We start from the raw sequence: 14,886 nt of genomic DNA, 5'->3' as shown, positions 1-14,886 counted from the left end.
GGGTCCTGCCCCTATACCTGGGCCTCTGTACCCATCAGTTCCCCCAGTCTGGTTCTTATTTCCCCCAACAAGTAGGGAGCCTGTAAGGTCACCTGCTGAGCAAGCTGGGGGAGAGAGTAGGGCGGGGCTGGGAGGATGAGGAGAAGAAGCTTATAGTCATGCTGGAGACTCAGTGGACCAGAGTCTATGCAGGCCCATTGGCTGCCTAGCCAGTGGTGATCCCGCTCCCACCCTCACTTCTTTTTTGTTAACAAAACCGTGGACTCATTAAATATTGGACACCTATAAACCTCATGGACCCTCCTCCAGCCTCCCCGCCATGTATTGGTGAGTCTAAGTCAACTCTAGTCATTTCATTCCTCTGGACACTGATTGCCTGGGGCTTGGGCATGAGCTGCCTCTTCACCTGAGCCTGAGCCACACGTGTCCTCTGCACCTACCAACTGATGCACTGGGCCAGGGAGAGCTCCGTCTCGATGGAGATGAGCTGTGAGGAGCTGGTGGCTGGGCGGATCAGGTTGTTGTAATGTGTTTTGTTCAGAGGGTCATCCATCAGCTTCTGCTCGGCATGGACCATGCAGCAGTCCCCTGGCTAAGAACACAGACATGCTGGGCCCTTGTGCAACTGTCCCCCACTGCAGCTGACAGCTATGAAGCGGGAGCTGAGAGGGCCAGGGAGCACAGGTACCCCAAGGGCCGGCTGAAGCAGTGAAGGTGCTGGGGGGTCTGGCCCTCCCTGGGAACTTCAAATTACATTCATGACAGAGCTCAGTTACCTCCTCCCATGCCTCACCTCTTCCTCCTCCTCCTCCCTCGATCAATGAACAGCATCCCACGCTCCACACATCTGATACAAAACTGGGTGTCTCTTCCAGACTTCTCCCTCAGTTCATCCAGTTCACCAAGTCCTGTCTGTCCTCCCATCTCCACGGCTACAGCCATGTCCCTGCCTCCCCCGCCCTGTCCACCTTCTGTTCTCTCCACCCGCACTCTGCCCCCGCCATCCATGTGCCATACAGTGGCAGACTGGTCTTTCTACAGCACACTGGACTAGCGCCCTTCCCTGCCCACAGCTCTCAGAGCTGGAGGTGGAGTTGAAACTCATGGTTTGACATTCAGAGCTCTTTCCCCCTCGGCACTGGCTTATCCAGAGCGCTCACAGTGCGGGGCAGGAGCCCCTGACTCAAATGTGGGTGTGGTGCACAACTGGGTCATAGGCTTTCCCTAAGAAGAGACAGGACTGAGATGCGGAGCTTTTCTGGGTTCAGAGTTAGACCCACAGAGTGCAAGGTTTCTCCGAGACACCAAATGGAGGGTCCAGCTGGCAGCTGGCTCCTGGTCTGGAGCTTCAAGGAGAGGTGTCAGCTCAGAGCCACATTTAATAGCCAGCTGAAATGCAGCCTCCTGCAGGGAGCTCCTGGAGCTTCCACAGCCTCAGATCTGCCCCTCTGCATACCCCAGAGCCCTTGCCAAGTGGCGTTTGGTTCTTCATGTCATCTCCCTCCCATGTCCGGGAGTAAAGGTGAGGTGCAGGGACTTGAGCTTGTGTACTCTGGTGTCTTAATGGAGAATGTGTCAAGTAGAGTGGAGGTGGCTTGGAAAGAGGGAGACTCAGAGGAGAGTGAAGGACACTGACCAGGCGAGCCTGGGAGCAGGAAAAGAGATGAGCGTGAGTAGAGGAAACTGCTGGGGCGGGGAGCGGATGGGAGGATCAGGGAATGAGGGGGCTGGAGAGGTGGGGGTAGGGATGCTGGTGAGGGGCTTCCTGGCTTGCCAGGCTCAGGAGTCGGTTACATCCTCCCACAAGGGCCAGCTCACCTGGTCGCCCCAAAGACCTCCCTCTTTGAGGTGAGACTAGAGGGCCCAGAGCACAGATGACCCAACTGATCAGGACAGAGGTGGACTCAGGTGGGTGCTGGGCTGGACTCCTGGCCGTGGGGAGCAGCCGCCACCCTGCCTACTGTGTCCACTTTCCAACTCGCTGCCCATCTGAGGAGATGCAATATTGGGCACCTTGTGAAACGTGCTCCTGGTGCACCTGCTGCCTGCTGCCCCTCCTGCAGAGTGCCCGGGCTCTCCAGAGGGGATTCCTGTGGAGGCTTGGCCTAGATTCTGAGTCCTGCCTCTCACACCCGGGGCTGCTACCCCAGAGGCCAGCTGCTTGAGTACCCTGGAAGCCAGTCTGTAGCCCCAGGCTACAGCTGGGTCCATCCCACAGCCCTTCTTTAGTGCATCTATTTGGACTGACTGGTCATTTCATAGAGAGGGGTATGTCTTGCCCCAGCTCACCTGGCATGTCTAAAGCAGCTGTGGAGTCAGAATCTGCAGCTCCCAGCCCCCAGCCCTGCAATAGTAGGAGAGGCTGGACCCACATCTCTGAAGTCCCACCGGGCTGGTGTGAGTGGGTTCCCAAATCCAGGCCTGCTCTGCAGGCTGTGGGGCTCATGCACCAGCTCTGAGCCCACCTGATGTGCTCAGGTTGCTCACCTTTGGGCCTGTCCTGCCTCTCAAGCATTCAGTTGACCCCGCGGGCCCCTCCCTCATCTTGACCACCAGCTACAGGCTCTGACTTAGAGGTTCACAGAACCTTAGACCATTTGGCCCCCTCCCCCATTTCTCAGCTGAGGAAACTGAGATCAAAGAGGGGAAGCAACTTTCTCCAGGACTCCCAGCAAGTCAGAGGCAGAACCGGATCTAGGAACCTCTTCTCAACAGAGATTCTCCCTGTCCCCTGAGCCTTTTTCAGTGCCTCATTAACTTCCCTGTAAGGAGACTGCCCTGCTGAGGCTGGAAATGGTGCTGTCCAGGGCGGTGTGTGCCCGTGACTGTGCCTGTGTTTCTACTTGTGAGTGGGTATGGGGGTGGGGATGAGGGGTGGGAATAAACGGCAGGGATGCTGGGGCTGGAATGCACTCCGCCTCACCCCAAAAAGGGGCGCAGGAGAGCCCAGCCAAGCACAGCACATGCTTCCACTTTCCAATCTGCTGAATGACTCTGAGGCTGGATGGGCTCAGAAGACAGGGAAGAGGCCTTTCCCCACAGATGACAGGGGGGCCCAGGATGGGCGGAAGCTTCTGCTGCAGCTTTGGGGGTCACATCCCAGCCCACGGGCTGACAGTTAAGCAGAGAAGCCGCCTCTAGGGGTCAGTCATGATCTAGTGATTCTGATGAGGAGGGGGCCCCACCAGCCTCTGTCCAGGGTCTTGTCTGGAAAAACTGCTCCCTGGCAGAAATGGGCTAATAATTTGAGAGGAAGCCGTAGCTGAAATTCTAAACTGTGTGAGTGTGTGTCCAGTTTGAAAAAGCATATCCGACTTCAACATTTATATTGAAAAAATGGAAAGCTATTCCCCTTGTTTTGGAATACAAACTACAGAAAGCAACAGTTCACAGAATCTTGTTGGAAATGCCACATTCTACATCTGGAAAGGCACAGTGACTTTCAACTGGGGTGTGTGTCCTTTACTGCGGAAGGAAAGATGAGTTTAGTGAAAGGCAGCTATGAATTTACCTTTTATAAAAAGCTTGCCATATACTACTAGTGCTTTTTCAATCATGTCAGAATCACCCAGATACCTGGGTAAATGCAAATTCCCAGGCTTCATTGCCAGAGACTCTGGTCCTGTGAGCCTAGGGTGGGGCCCGGAAATCTCTATGGGGTGGTGCAGGCTGCCCAGGACCACACCTAAGAAACACTGCAACTGCCCCACACACACATCCAAGTCCCCAAATATGTAGGCAGGCATCTCATCTCATAGAACAGATAGGGAAACTGAGGTCCAGAGTGGGGAAAGAAATGGCACAGGGTCACCCAGCAAGTAGTAGCAGAGCCACGACACACCCACTGCCTGCGGACACCATCTCTGATGACAGCTCCACCTCCCTTCAGGAACCTTGCCCACCCCCACCCCTACCTCCTGCTGCCCCTATGGTGGGTCTCTGTCCAAGGAAGATGTAGCCCTGGTCCTCTAGGCTGACTGGGGCTCAGAGGAAAAGCTTGGCCCAGAGTGTAGGAGCTAGAAGGGTCCTTGGAATTCAGGTGGGGAAACTGAGGCCCAAAGAAGGGAGTCTTCAGATTTGAACTCTGTCTGGAGAAGGGCTGGGTCCCCTTCCTGAGTGGTAGGTTTGGCTTCACCAGCCTGGCCCTCAGTTAATCTGGCTGTCCAGGCCCGCCACACCTCGGGGTGGGTGACAAGAGGCGGTGGTGCCATAAAACACGTTTCCTGGGAGATCCACCCCCAAAGTCCAAAACATTCCAGGGCTGGTGATTTGGGCACACCCCCTTCCCTCTCAGCCCGGTTTCCCCATCTCTACAATAGCTGTGTTGGAGGAGACTTCTCTCTGAGACTGAGCTGCAGATGTTCTCCCGGGTGCCCACACCGCCCAGGTTGCTGGTTCCTCTGTGCCCACTCTTCAAGACAGTCACCTATTAGGTGAGGAAGGAGCCTCAGCCCTATTGGGAACAGGAGCCAGTGCACCCCCAGCCTCCCAGACCACTGGGGATGACCTGGGTTGCCTGAAAAGCCGGTGCCATCCAGTGCCACTGCCCAGGACACAGACACCCACCAGGGACGTTGGCCCTGGCCATCTCAGTGGCTCTGAGAAGAGGCGGCCCTCACTCCAAACCTCACAGAGCCACCCACACCTTCCCTCAGCCCAAAGAGGCTTTTAGGGAAATGAATCATCTCAAGTTCATACCCATGGGGTTGCTGAAAGAAAAGACAGCGTGGGGTGAGCTGGCGCGAGGGAGGGCTGCTCGGTGCAGACTTTGCAGGGAGGGCACTTAGGAAAAGGGACTGCAGTCTGAGAGGGTGAGTAGCTCAGGGTTAAGGGGAGGAGATAGAGCTGGAGTGATCTGGCCTCATCGTCCTCCTTGGGCCTTCCAGCCTGGGCTCAGATGATTCAAGGGAGCAAGCACCTCCCTCTCCCAGCCAGGGAGTTCTCACCACGTTTTGGAATCAGTACCATTCCCTTGGGGGCTGGGGGACAGCCCCCACCTCCAGACCTGGCTGGAACTGCTGCCTCCATTCTGGATCCAAAAGAACCTCTAGTAGCTTCTCCATCTCCCTCGAAGGCCAGCCCCCCGCTGCCCCCGTGAGGGCCCCAACAGCAAATCTAACAACTGGAGGAATAAGGCAGGAAGGGCAGGGTCTGAGGGAGTGACCACCTTCAAAGGGCCGCTCGGCCACCTTCTCTCCAGGACTCTCAGGCTTGCTTTCATATTGCTCCCTTGACATCCTTTTGCTATAATCTGGCAGGTAGACAGACCAGATGGTCTTTAAAAGAAACAACGCTGTTGACATGGAGCAGACGTCCCCTTTGGGATGGTTTGGAGAAGTTAGGGTTGAGGGCATCCTCTCCTCTGCAAACTGCAGCAGTAATAGATGAGATATATAAAGTAAATAAAGGTCATGTGCGGTGGCTCACGCCTATAATCCCAACACTTTGGGAGGCCAAGGTAGGCGGATCACCTGAGGTCAGGAGTTGGAGACCAGCCTGGCCAACATAGTGAAACCCTATCTCAACTAAAAATATAAAAATTAGCCTGGCGTGGTGGTGCACACCTGTAGTCCCAGCTACTCAGGAGGCTGAGGCAGGAGAATCACTTGAACTCGGGAGGCAGAGCTGGCAGTGAACCGAGATCCTGCCACTGCATTCCAGCCTGGGCGACAGAGTGAGACTCTATCTCAAAAAATAAAAATTAAAATTAAAAATTAAAAAGACAAGCCCAGGCTGGAAAATAAGTTAATAATCTCCATGAATGAAAGGCAGAAAAGAAATGCAAAGTAGTTGTAGGCTGAAGAGCCTGGACCCTGCTGGGCTTTGGAAACCAAAGACAATGCCAGGTCTTTTGGGATAAAGGGACCAAATGACTCCTAGCTGGAAGCTGGGAACTTGGGTGTACCCCAGTAACTGAAAGGATGTTGGCCAGGAGTGGTGGCTCATGCCTATAATCCCAGCACTTTGGGAGGCTGAGGTGGGTGGATCACCTGAACTCAGGAGTTGGAGACCAGCCTGGCCAACTCCTGGCCTACCCAACAGGGTGAAACCCCGTCTCTACTAAAAAACACAAAAAAGTTAGCCAGGTGTGGTGGCGGGTGCCTGTAAACCCAGCTACTCGGGGGGCTGAGGCAGGAGAATCGCTTGAACCCGGGAGGCGGAGGTTGCAGTGAGCTGAGATCATGCCACTGCACTCCAGCCTTGGCAACAAGAATGAGACTCCATTTCAAAAAAAAAGAAAGGATGCTGGAGGGTGGGGAGTCCGCTGCTGATCCGTGGTCTGTATCCCCGGCTTTATGGGATGTATACCTCCCCAATGTCCCAGGACAGGAGCTTGCAAATGTTGTACATCCTGGAGGCCACTGCAAAACTGTTAAAGTCAGTCTAGCAAAGGGGATAGGATGAAATAGGTTTTTATAAAAATTTGACTTTTTTTAAAATAAAAGAAGAGCGATCTAATTATCTATCGAGAATAATATAATCTTGGTATGAAACCGGAACAAGGATGTACAAGAACAGTTCACGGTAGAACAGTCTGAATGACGAGTCTTTGTCACAGGGAGAGGGCACAGGGCAGCGCTTAGCGCTCGGCCTCTGGAGCCAGGCAATCCGGATTTGTACTCCTGCTGCCACTGCTTATCTCCCCTGTGACCTTAGGGAAAATGACTTGCCTTCACTGTGCCTTAACTCCCTCGTAGATAAAGCGGGAAATAACCTTTACAATAAGCCTTCTAGGATGAAATGAAATAACTCGAGGAAACTAACTTAACAATACTCAGAACATAGAAAAAAGATGTTAGCTATTATTGACTTTTATGAACATGAATTCTAAAATTTTAAATAAAATAATACCAAGTCAAATACAGCAATGTACACACACACACACAAATAATGCATCATCGTGAATTAGGTTTTATTACAATAATGCAAGGGCAGAGTCAACATCAGATAATGCACTATTAGCATGCTAGCATATATTTTTTTTTTTTTTTTTTTTTTTAGACAAGGTCTCACTGCCACCCAGGCTGGAGTGCAGTGTTAAGATCTTGGCTCACTGCAACCTCCACCTCCCTGGCTCAAGCAATCCTACCCCAAGCCTTCCAAAGTGCTGGAATTACAGGAGTGCATGACCACACTGGCCCTATCTCCCTTAGTGTATAGCAACTATCATATTTACTGGTAAATTTTTAGAAGCAATTTTCATCAAAGTTAGCACGTAGACAAGGGTACCTTCTATCATTGTCTTTATTGAACATGGCACTGGAGGTCCTAGGCAATGTGTTAGGCTAATACATATGAAATTGCCATTTTTTTAAGGTTATGAGATGCCGGGCGCTGTGGCTCACGCCTCTAATCCCAGCACTTTGGGAGGCCAAGGCGGGTGGATCACGTGAGGTTAGGAGTTCGAGACCAGTCTGGCCAACATGGCAAAACCCCATCTCCACTAAAAATACAAAAATTAGCTGGGTGTGGTTACACACACCTGTAATCCCAGCTACTTGGGAGGCTGAGGCAGAAGAATTGCTTGAACCTGGGAGGTGGAGGTTGCAGTGAGCAGAGATTGTGCCACTGCACTCCAGCCTGGGAGACAGAGCAAGACTCCACCTCAAAAAAAAAAAAAAAAAAAAAAAAGGAAAAGAAAAGAAATCAGCCAGGCTCTGTGGCTCACGCTTGTACTCCCAGCCCTTTGGGAGGCTGAGGCAGGCAGATCATCTGAGGTTAGGTCAAAATGGTGAAACCCCATCTCTACTAAAAACAAAATAAAACAAAGCAAAAAAAAGAACACACACACACACACACACACACACACACACACACACACAAATTAGCTGTGTGTGGTGGGTTACTCAGGAGGCTGAGGCAGGAGAATCTCTTGAACCTGTGAGGTGGAGGCTGCAGTGAGCCAAGATGATGCCACTGCACTGCACTTCATTTCAACCTGGTGACAGAGCGAGACTCTGTCTCAAAAAAAAAAAAAAAAAAAAGAAACGAAGGACATAAAATTTTTTAATTGGAAAGAAAATAACTACCTGTATTTGCAGACCGTATGATTGAAAATCCAGAAGAATATACAGGGATGCACTCGAGTCTGGGTGACAGAGCAAGACTCCGTCTCAAAAAAAAAAAAAAAAGACAGTATTTTGAGAGTAGACTACTGCTTTTTATTTTCACTTAATGTTCACAAGCCTTAAGTGTAGGCTGCCCAGTCAACTTTTGTTGTGTGGGGGCTGCTCTTCTCTAGTACCCAGGAAAGATGAGAACTGTGCCTCAAGGAGCCAGAAACCACGATCTTTTTTCATAAGTCTTGCTCACCTTTTGGGTGGTATCCGATGAAGCTGGTGTCTGACCTGTGGTGGTCACATCCAGGACCCTTGGCTTAGGCTCAGTATCTGGTGTGGCAAATCACTCAGTATATGTCTTAGTCTTTTTTCTCTTGCTTATAACAGAAGATCTGAAACTGAGTAACTTATAAAGAAAAGGAATACAGTTATGGAGGCTGAGAAGTCCAGGGTCAAAGGGCCTGCTTGTTAGTGGAGATTCTGCAGAATCCTGAGGCAGTACAGGGCATCACATGGTGAAAGGGCTGTGCATGCTAACATGCAGGTCTCTCTTCCTCTTCTTAAAAGCCACCATTTCCCCCTCCCACGATAACCCATTAATCCATAAATGGGACTGCCATTCAAGAGGGCAGAGCCCTGGTGATACAGTCACATCTCAGTATTGCCGCATCAGGAATTAAGTTTCAACATGAGTTTTGGAGGGGATATTCGGACCATAGCATTGTGATAGTGCTACAATTTTCTTTTTTTCTTTTTTTTTCTTTTTTTTTTTTTTGAGATGGAGTCTTGCTCTGTCGCCCAGGCTGGAGTGCAGTGGCGCAATCTCAGCTCACTGCAAGCTCCTCCTCCTGGGTTCATGCCATTCTTCTGCCTCAGTCTCCCGAGTAGCTGGGACTACAGGCACCTGCCACCTTGCCTGGCTAATTTTTTTTGTATTTTTAGTAGAGACGGGGTTTCACCGTGTTAGCCAGGATGGTCTCAATCTCCTGACCTCGTGATCCACCCTTCTTGGCCTCCCAAAGTGCTGGGATTACGAATAGACATGAGTCACTGCGCCCGGCCAGTGCTATGATTTTCAAACCATTTCTCAATGGTGTATTTTTTTCAAATGTTAAAAACCTAGTGGTTTTTGCTGAAGAATTGATCTGATTTTGTAAACTTAGAATAAAACTCAGATATATGGCATGTACCTTACTAGATGGCTTTATAACGTGTATGTAACGTTTGCCTACACTTCTGGGTCTAAAATAGAAAGGGGTTGAAAGATGAGTATCATGTGCAGAATATCTTAAAATTTGAAATGAAACATGATAAACTAACTCAAGGCTTGACTTTTAAACAAACTGTGATGGGGAAATGAAGAATTAAAGTTGGTAACCAGGAGGAGTACTCATTTAAAACAAAAACAGAAAAGGATATTTGAGTAATGCATTCTTTGCTTTCCTAATGCTTATTCTTGGTGACTTGAATAGTTATTTCAGAAGTTGAAAATTTCCTTTTTGCTACAGTTTGCTTACTCTGGAATAATAAATAATGATAATAAATATTTATTATTTATTATAACAAATATTAATTCTGATATAGTTATAATTTACTCATAATATATTGATGATAGTTTATTAATATATTGATATTTGTTGTAATAATAAATATTCCTTAATAATAATAATAACTGTAAATATTCCAGAGGAATATTCTTAAGTGAACCTAGAAAGAAATTATAGGTTTTGTTAACTCATGTTCTACCTGCCCTTTATGTTTCAGGCTTGGGATGATGTAGTTCGTAAAGAAAAACCTAAAGAGGATGCATATTAGTATAAAAAGCATTTAACATTAGTCCATGAGAAGAGTAAATTGAGCATTGCTGAAATTTATGAACAGGAGGACACCAAACTCAACCAGGTGAGAAAGCCTGTAAGGCAAAATGATTATTATTAAAGAAGTAGAAGTAGAGAACTAGGCTTTTTGTGACTGTTGAAATCATGAAACAGGAATCTTGAGTTCTTCAGTTACCTCGTTTAAGTATAAAACCGAACATGCTAGGAATAGAAGGGTTATAATGGTCCCACTGAATGTGAGGGGTTGGGGGAGTTTGCTTTGCAATTAGCCTGTGGTCACCTGACACTTTTACAACTAATTATTAACTTTATAGCAATTATTACAGTGGTGCTGCAAGTTTAAAGCTGTTTCTCATTGATATTTTGAAGTTACTGGTATGTTTTACATGATTATGAATTCATTATCATTTTAGGTCTGTTTTTTCTTTCACTTAAAGAAATCTCTGGTTAAATAGCAGAGCAAGGTCATATTTCCAGGAATATTATATTCTGATATAATAATTGAATTATTCCTTCACATTTGATTTATTGGGAATGTGGTTAATATGTGCTTGGAGATCAGATGGCATTTTTATTCTTCAAAAACCATTTATGATTCCTACCAGATTTTCTTAATGAATGCCACTCAGGTAGCAACAGCAAATTGCCCTGATGCCACCGTGAAGCTGAAAAACTGAAAAGATTCGAATTTAAATTCTTCCTGGCTGCCTTGGCAATCCAAGATAATAGCTGAAGGAGAATGCATACAGTTTCATTTGAATCTTTGAGTAGATCCAGTAGATGCGGGAAGCATTTGGTGACCACGAGAGTTGAAAATTAAATACGTAATGCAACAGCTTGTGCCTGCTCTAGACGTCAGTTTCATTTCTCTCGCAGAAGTCAATAGCCAGTTCGGAAGTTTTTGAGGATGGACGTGGAGTTCTAGTGTATTAATGAACTGGGCTATTTCTAGATGTGAAATGATGGTAAACAGTACATGTAGGAGCCTTTACTCACACTTGTGTATGTAATGTGGCTCAGAAAAATGCTGCCAAGCAAATATTTGATTTTACAGATATTATTACCTAGAGTGAGGTGAAAGGACACGGTTAGGATTTTTTTTTCAGTGTGGTGTAAGTTAAAATAGTAAGAAGCAGTAGTAGCGTAATTCCTGGCCATGCCTGGAAGGTGAGTGCTGACGATGGACATTGGAACAGACCTGGATGCATCTCTGGCATGAGGGTCAGGAAGCAGCTAGCCTGTTGCTTCCCAGTTCTGGGTTTTTTTGTGTGTGTTTTGTTTTTTTCCATGTCTTAATAAACAAACAAACAAAAAGGCCTCTTAGCCATTTAGAATAAGCATTTGGGTCCTAGGGGAGCAGAGAGAGAAGTATGAAATTTACTTTTTCTCTTCAGTAGAGTTAAAATTGCTGTCAATTTTTTCAATGTGATTTGTCAGAATAAACCTTTAACATATTATATGTAAATAAAAGAAAAAAAAGTCCCTACAATCCAAATGGATATTTGGATAATTTTATGAAGTCTATATTAACACTTTAGTTCTTTTTTATCAGCCCACAGTAAAGTCCCATAGCCATGAAGCAGTTGCTGCCCTTTCCTCACTAGCCCCAGCCCCAGCAATCCCCAGTCTGCATCCTATCTTTGTGGATTTGCCTATTTTGGATATTTGATATAAATGGAGCCTTACAACATGCAGCCTTTCATTTCTGACTTCTTTCATTTAGCATCATGTTTTCAAGACTGTGGCATTTGTTAGTGCTTCATTTCTTTCTTACGGTTGTATGGTTTTCCATTGTGTGTATGTACTCCAGTTTATCTGTTCATCCGTTGATGGGCATTCAGGCTGTTTCCACCTTTTGACTGCTAATTGTGCTGTGCACATGTATCTGTTTGAGTACTTGATTTTAATTCTCTTGGTTTTACACCCAGGAGTGCTTGCTGGGTAGGATGGTAATTCTCTGTGTAGCTTTTTTTTCTTTTTCTTTTCTTTTTTTTTTTTTTTTTTTGAGACGGAGTCTCGCTCTATCCCCCAGGCTGGAGTGCAGTGGTGCCATCTCAGCTCACTGTAAGCTCCTCCTCCCAGGTTTACGCCATTCTCCTGCATCAGCTTCCCGAGTAGCTGGGACTACAGGCGCCCACCACCATGCCTGGCTAATTTTTTGTATTTTTAGTAGAGACGGGGTTTCACTGTGTTAGCCAGGATGGTCTCGATCTCCTGACCTCATGATCCGCCTGCCTTGGCCTCCCAAAGTACTGGGATTACAGGCATGAGCCACCGCACCCAGCCTTCTCTGTTTAGCTTTTTGAGGAACTGCCTGCCAAGCTTATTGCCATTGTGGCTACATCATTTTACAGCCCCATCAACAATGCACAGGTGTTCCAGTTTCTCAATCCTTGCCAGCACTTGTTATCACTTGCTGTTTTCTTTTAACAAAAATTGTAGCCACCCTAGGGGGGAATAGCTTAGTTCGCTACAGAAGTAAATACCAAGGGAATTAAATTTTAAATTTTGCATGTTATAGGTAATGGTTACTGTAGCTCCTAAAATGCACATCACATTCTTCCTTTGGTAGGCGCTGGAACCATCTGGTGCTGCTACTTTTAATTTTCCTTGTGGAATGTTTCTTTGTAGCTGAAGCTTTGGTGATGAGAAACTGGGAATACCCTGATTTGCCTTTAGTGTTTTGTCCTGTGATATATATAAAGCTTCATAGTTTGATGTTGTTGAACTTATTTCCTAAGCAAAAAACAGCGGAAGAAGAAAATTCAGAATACACAGAAATTCAGATGATGGATTCCCTCTTTTTAAAATTGGATGCCCTCTCAAACTGCCACTTTATCCCTAAACCAGTATGTGTGTTAACAGTTCATTGTGTAGCTAGAGCAGGGTGACCTTAATAGCTTTGAGCCTTTTGGATAGCTCTTTACTTTGTTTCAGGATACAAACCTGCAGTAGTTCCCTGTAAATTCCAAGGCAGGGTTGCTGTCATTAGCAGCTCAGAGCTGAGGCTGCCTCTGGCATGTCCCGGAAGCCTATTAGAATCTAATCTTGAGCTGTTAGCTTGAGAACCCAGCTCTCCGTGTTACCTTTGCGAATTAGTTTGGGAACTAAACTGTCACTTTAAGAGTCTGTGCTGTCAAATAATGCATTCCAGGTTGTGAAGTGCTGTGTTACCAAAGCTCACTGGAATGCAGGTGGGGTTTGCTCTGTGTCTTCATGCATTTGGTCATAGACATAGCAGCCCACTCACTAGCTACTGTGCAGTTTCTTCCGTTCCAGTTCCGCGACGTTGTTGAAAAAGTGGAATATCGGCCAGGTGCAGTGGCTCACACCTGTAATCCCAGCACTTTGAGAGGCCGAGGCGGGCGGATCATGAGTTCAGGAGATCGAGACCATCCTGGCTAACACGGCGAAACCCCGTCTCTACTAAAAAATACAAAAAATTACCCCGGCATAGTGGCGGGCGCCTGTAGTCCCAGCTACTCGGGAGGCTGAGGCAGGAGAATGGCGTGAACCCGGGAGGCGGAGCTTGCAGTGAGCTGAGATCGCGCCACTGCACTCCAGCCTGGGCGACCAAGCGAGACTCTGTTTTAAAAAAAAAAGAAAAAAAAAAGTCAAATATGTTGGTGGTTATTTTTTAATAGGAGAAAAATAAAGCTGGAAATATAAAAACAGCTCCTGAAAAAACAGCTACAGACAAAAAACGAGAGCGGAGGAAAAATAAATACTAAAAGCATATGAAAATAAAAGAGAAGGAGAAGCAGAGAAAACTGCTTGAAAAGAGCAGTCCAGATCAAGCAGGGAAATACACAAAGCACTAGCTTTGGAAAAGTTAAACAGCTGACCAAAACTGGCAAAGCTTCCTTCAGAAAGGTGAGGACAAGGGAAAGAAAACTGCTCAAGGGGACCTTTGAGGGGACAGTACTGGGTGACTGGAATGTCTGAGCCAGACACCAGCCCACTTGCAGGATGGAGACGCATGCTGCTGACTGGCGGGAACCACAGCCTTAAACGTTCTGGAGTTTTTCAGGTAGGGTCCTCCCAATCACCTGGGTCCTGGCAGCAGCTTTTCTTCCACTCCCTTTTCGCTTAAATTATAGAAACACTGTAGCAGTATAAAATGTATAGAATGCCTCTATGCTGACTGATTTAGTTTTCTGTAATTCTAGTCTTTTTTCATACTTATAGTTGTGTACATTGTTGTAATAATAATGACGTACTAATACATTTTTGGCTTTTTTTTCACTTAACAGTACATTTTACAGCATAAGCATGTGTTATTTTTAATTGCAGGATGAAGGTACAGACAAGGCCTTAAAGTCTTGTCAAGCATTCTTTTCTAAATTACAAGATCAAGTAAAAACGCAAATCAGTGATGGAAAGAAAACAGAAAAGACAAAGAAGAAAAGACAGGATATTTCCGTTCATAAATTAAAGCTGTAATATATTTTGAACATAATGTAAATATTAATGTGTAAGCTTATATTTTATCATCGTTCTGTTTTATAATAAAATGATTGAGAACCATTCTTTGCATCAGTGGCCGATATTTGAGAATTCCATGGTGTGAAAAGACAAACTCCAAACTCTTTACAGAGCCCGGCTGGTTTTCACCGGGTGTGAAGCAGGACCTGGCTCCCCAGGCCCTTCCTGTTCAGGCGCTGCCTGAGCTGATCCTGCTGTGCTCTTGCCATGGCCCGGGCCGGTGTGAAAGCCAGGCCAGCTTGCCCATGTGAGATGGTGAGCAAGCACTGGCTTGCAGGCTGGGAAGAGGACAGAGCTAGCCAACCCCCTCACAACAGCAGAGGCCCCACTCTCTGGGGTCTTGATTTCCTTCTCCCACTGCCCTATCATTTCACAAAACAATAGCATTTTTATGCCTGTGCCTTACTTCTTTCCCCTTTGGGAAATGATCTCATGTCACCTGAACACAGGCTTAGTGTAGGCTATAAAGCACTATCCACAACCAGATGCAGAGGACAGCTATG

The 14,886-nt window shown here is 46.9% G+C and overlaps 1 pseudogene; it reads right to left on the bottom strand.

Moving 5' to 3' along the window:
- Positions 1–1,378: 1,378 nt before the first annotated feature.
- On the bottom strand, positions 1,379–13,879 carry LOC100423572 (uncharacterized; annotated as a pseudogene).
- Positions 13,880–14,886: the final 1,007 nt, after the last annotated feature.

The sequence above is a fragment of the Macaca mulatta genome, chromosome 7, assembly GCF_049350105.2.
Source record: "Macaca mulatta isolate MMU2019108-1 chromosome 7, T2T-MMU8v2.0, whole genome shotgun sequence".
NCBI lineage: Eukaryota > Metazoa > Chordata > Mammalia > Primates > Cercopithecidae > Macaca > Macaca mulatta.
Note: the sequence above shows the minus strand (reverse complement) of the source record. Positions and strands in the feature narration are given on the sequence as shown.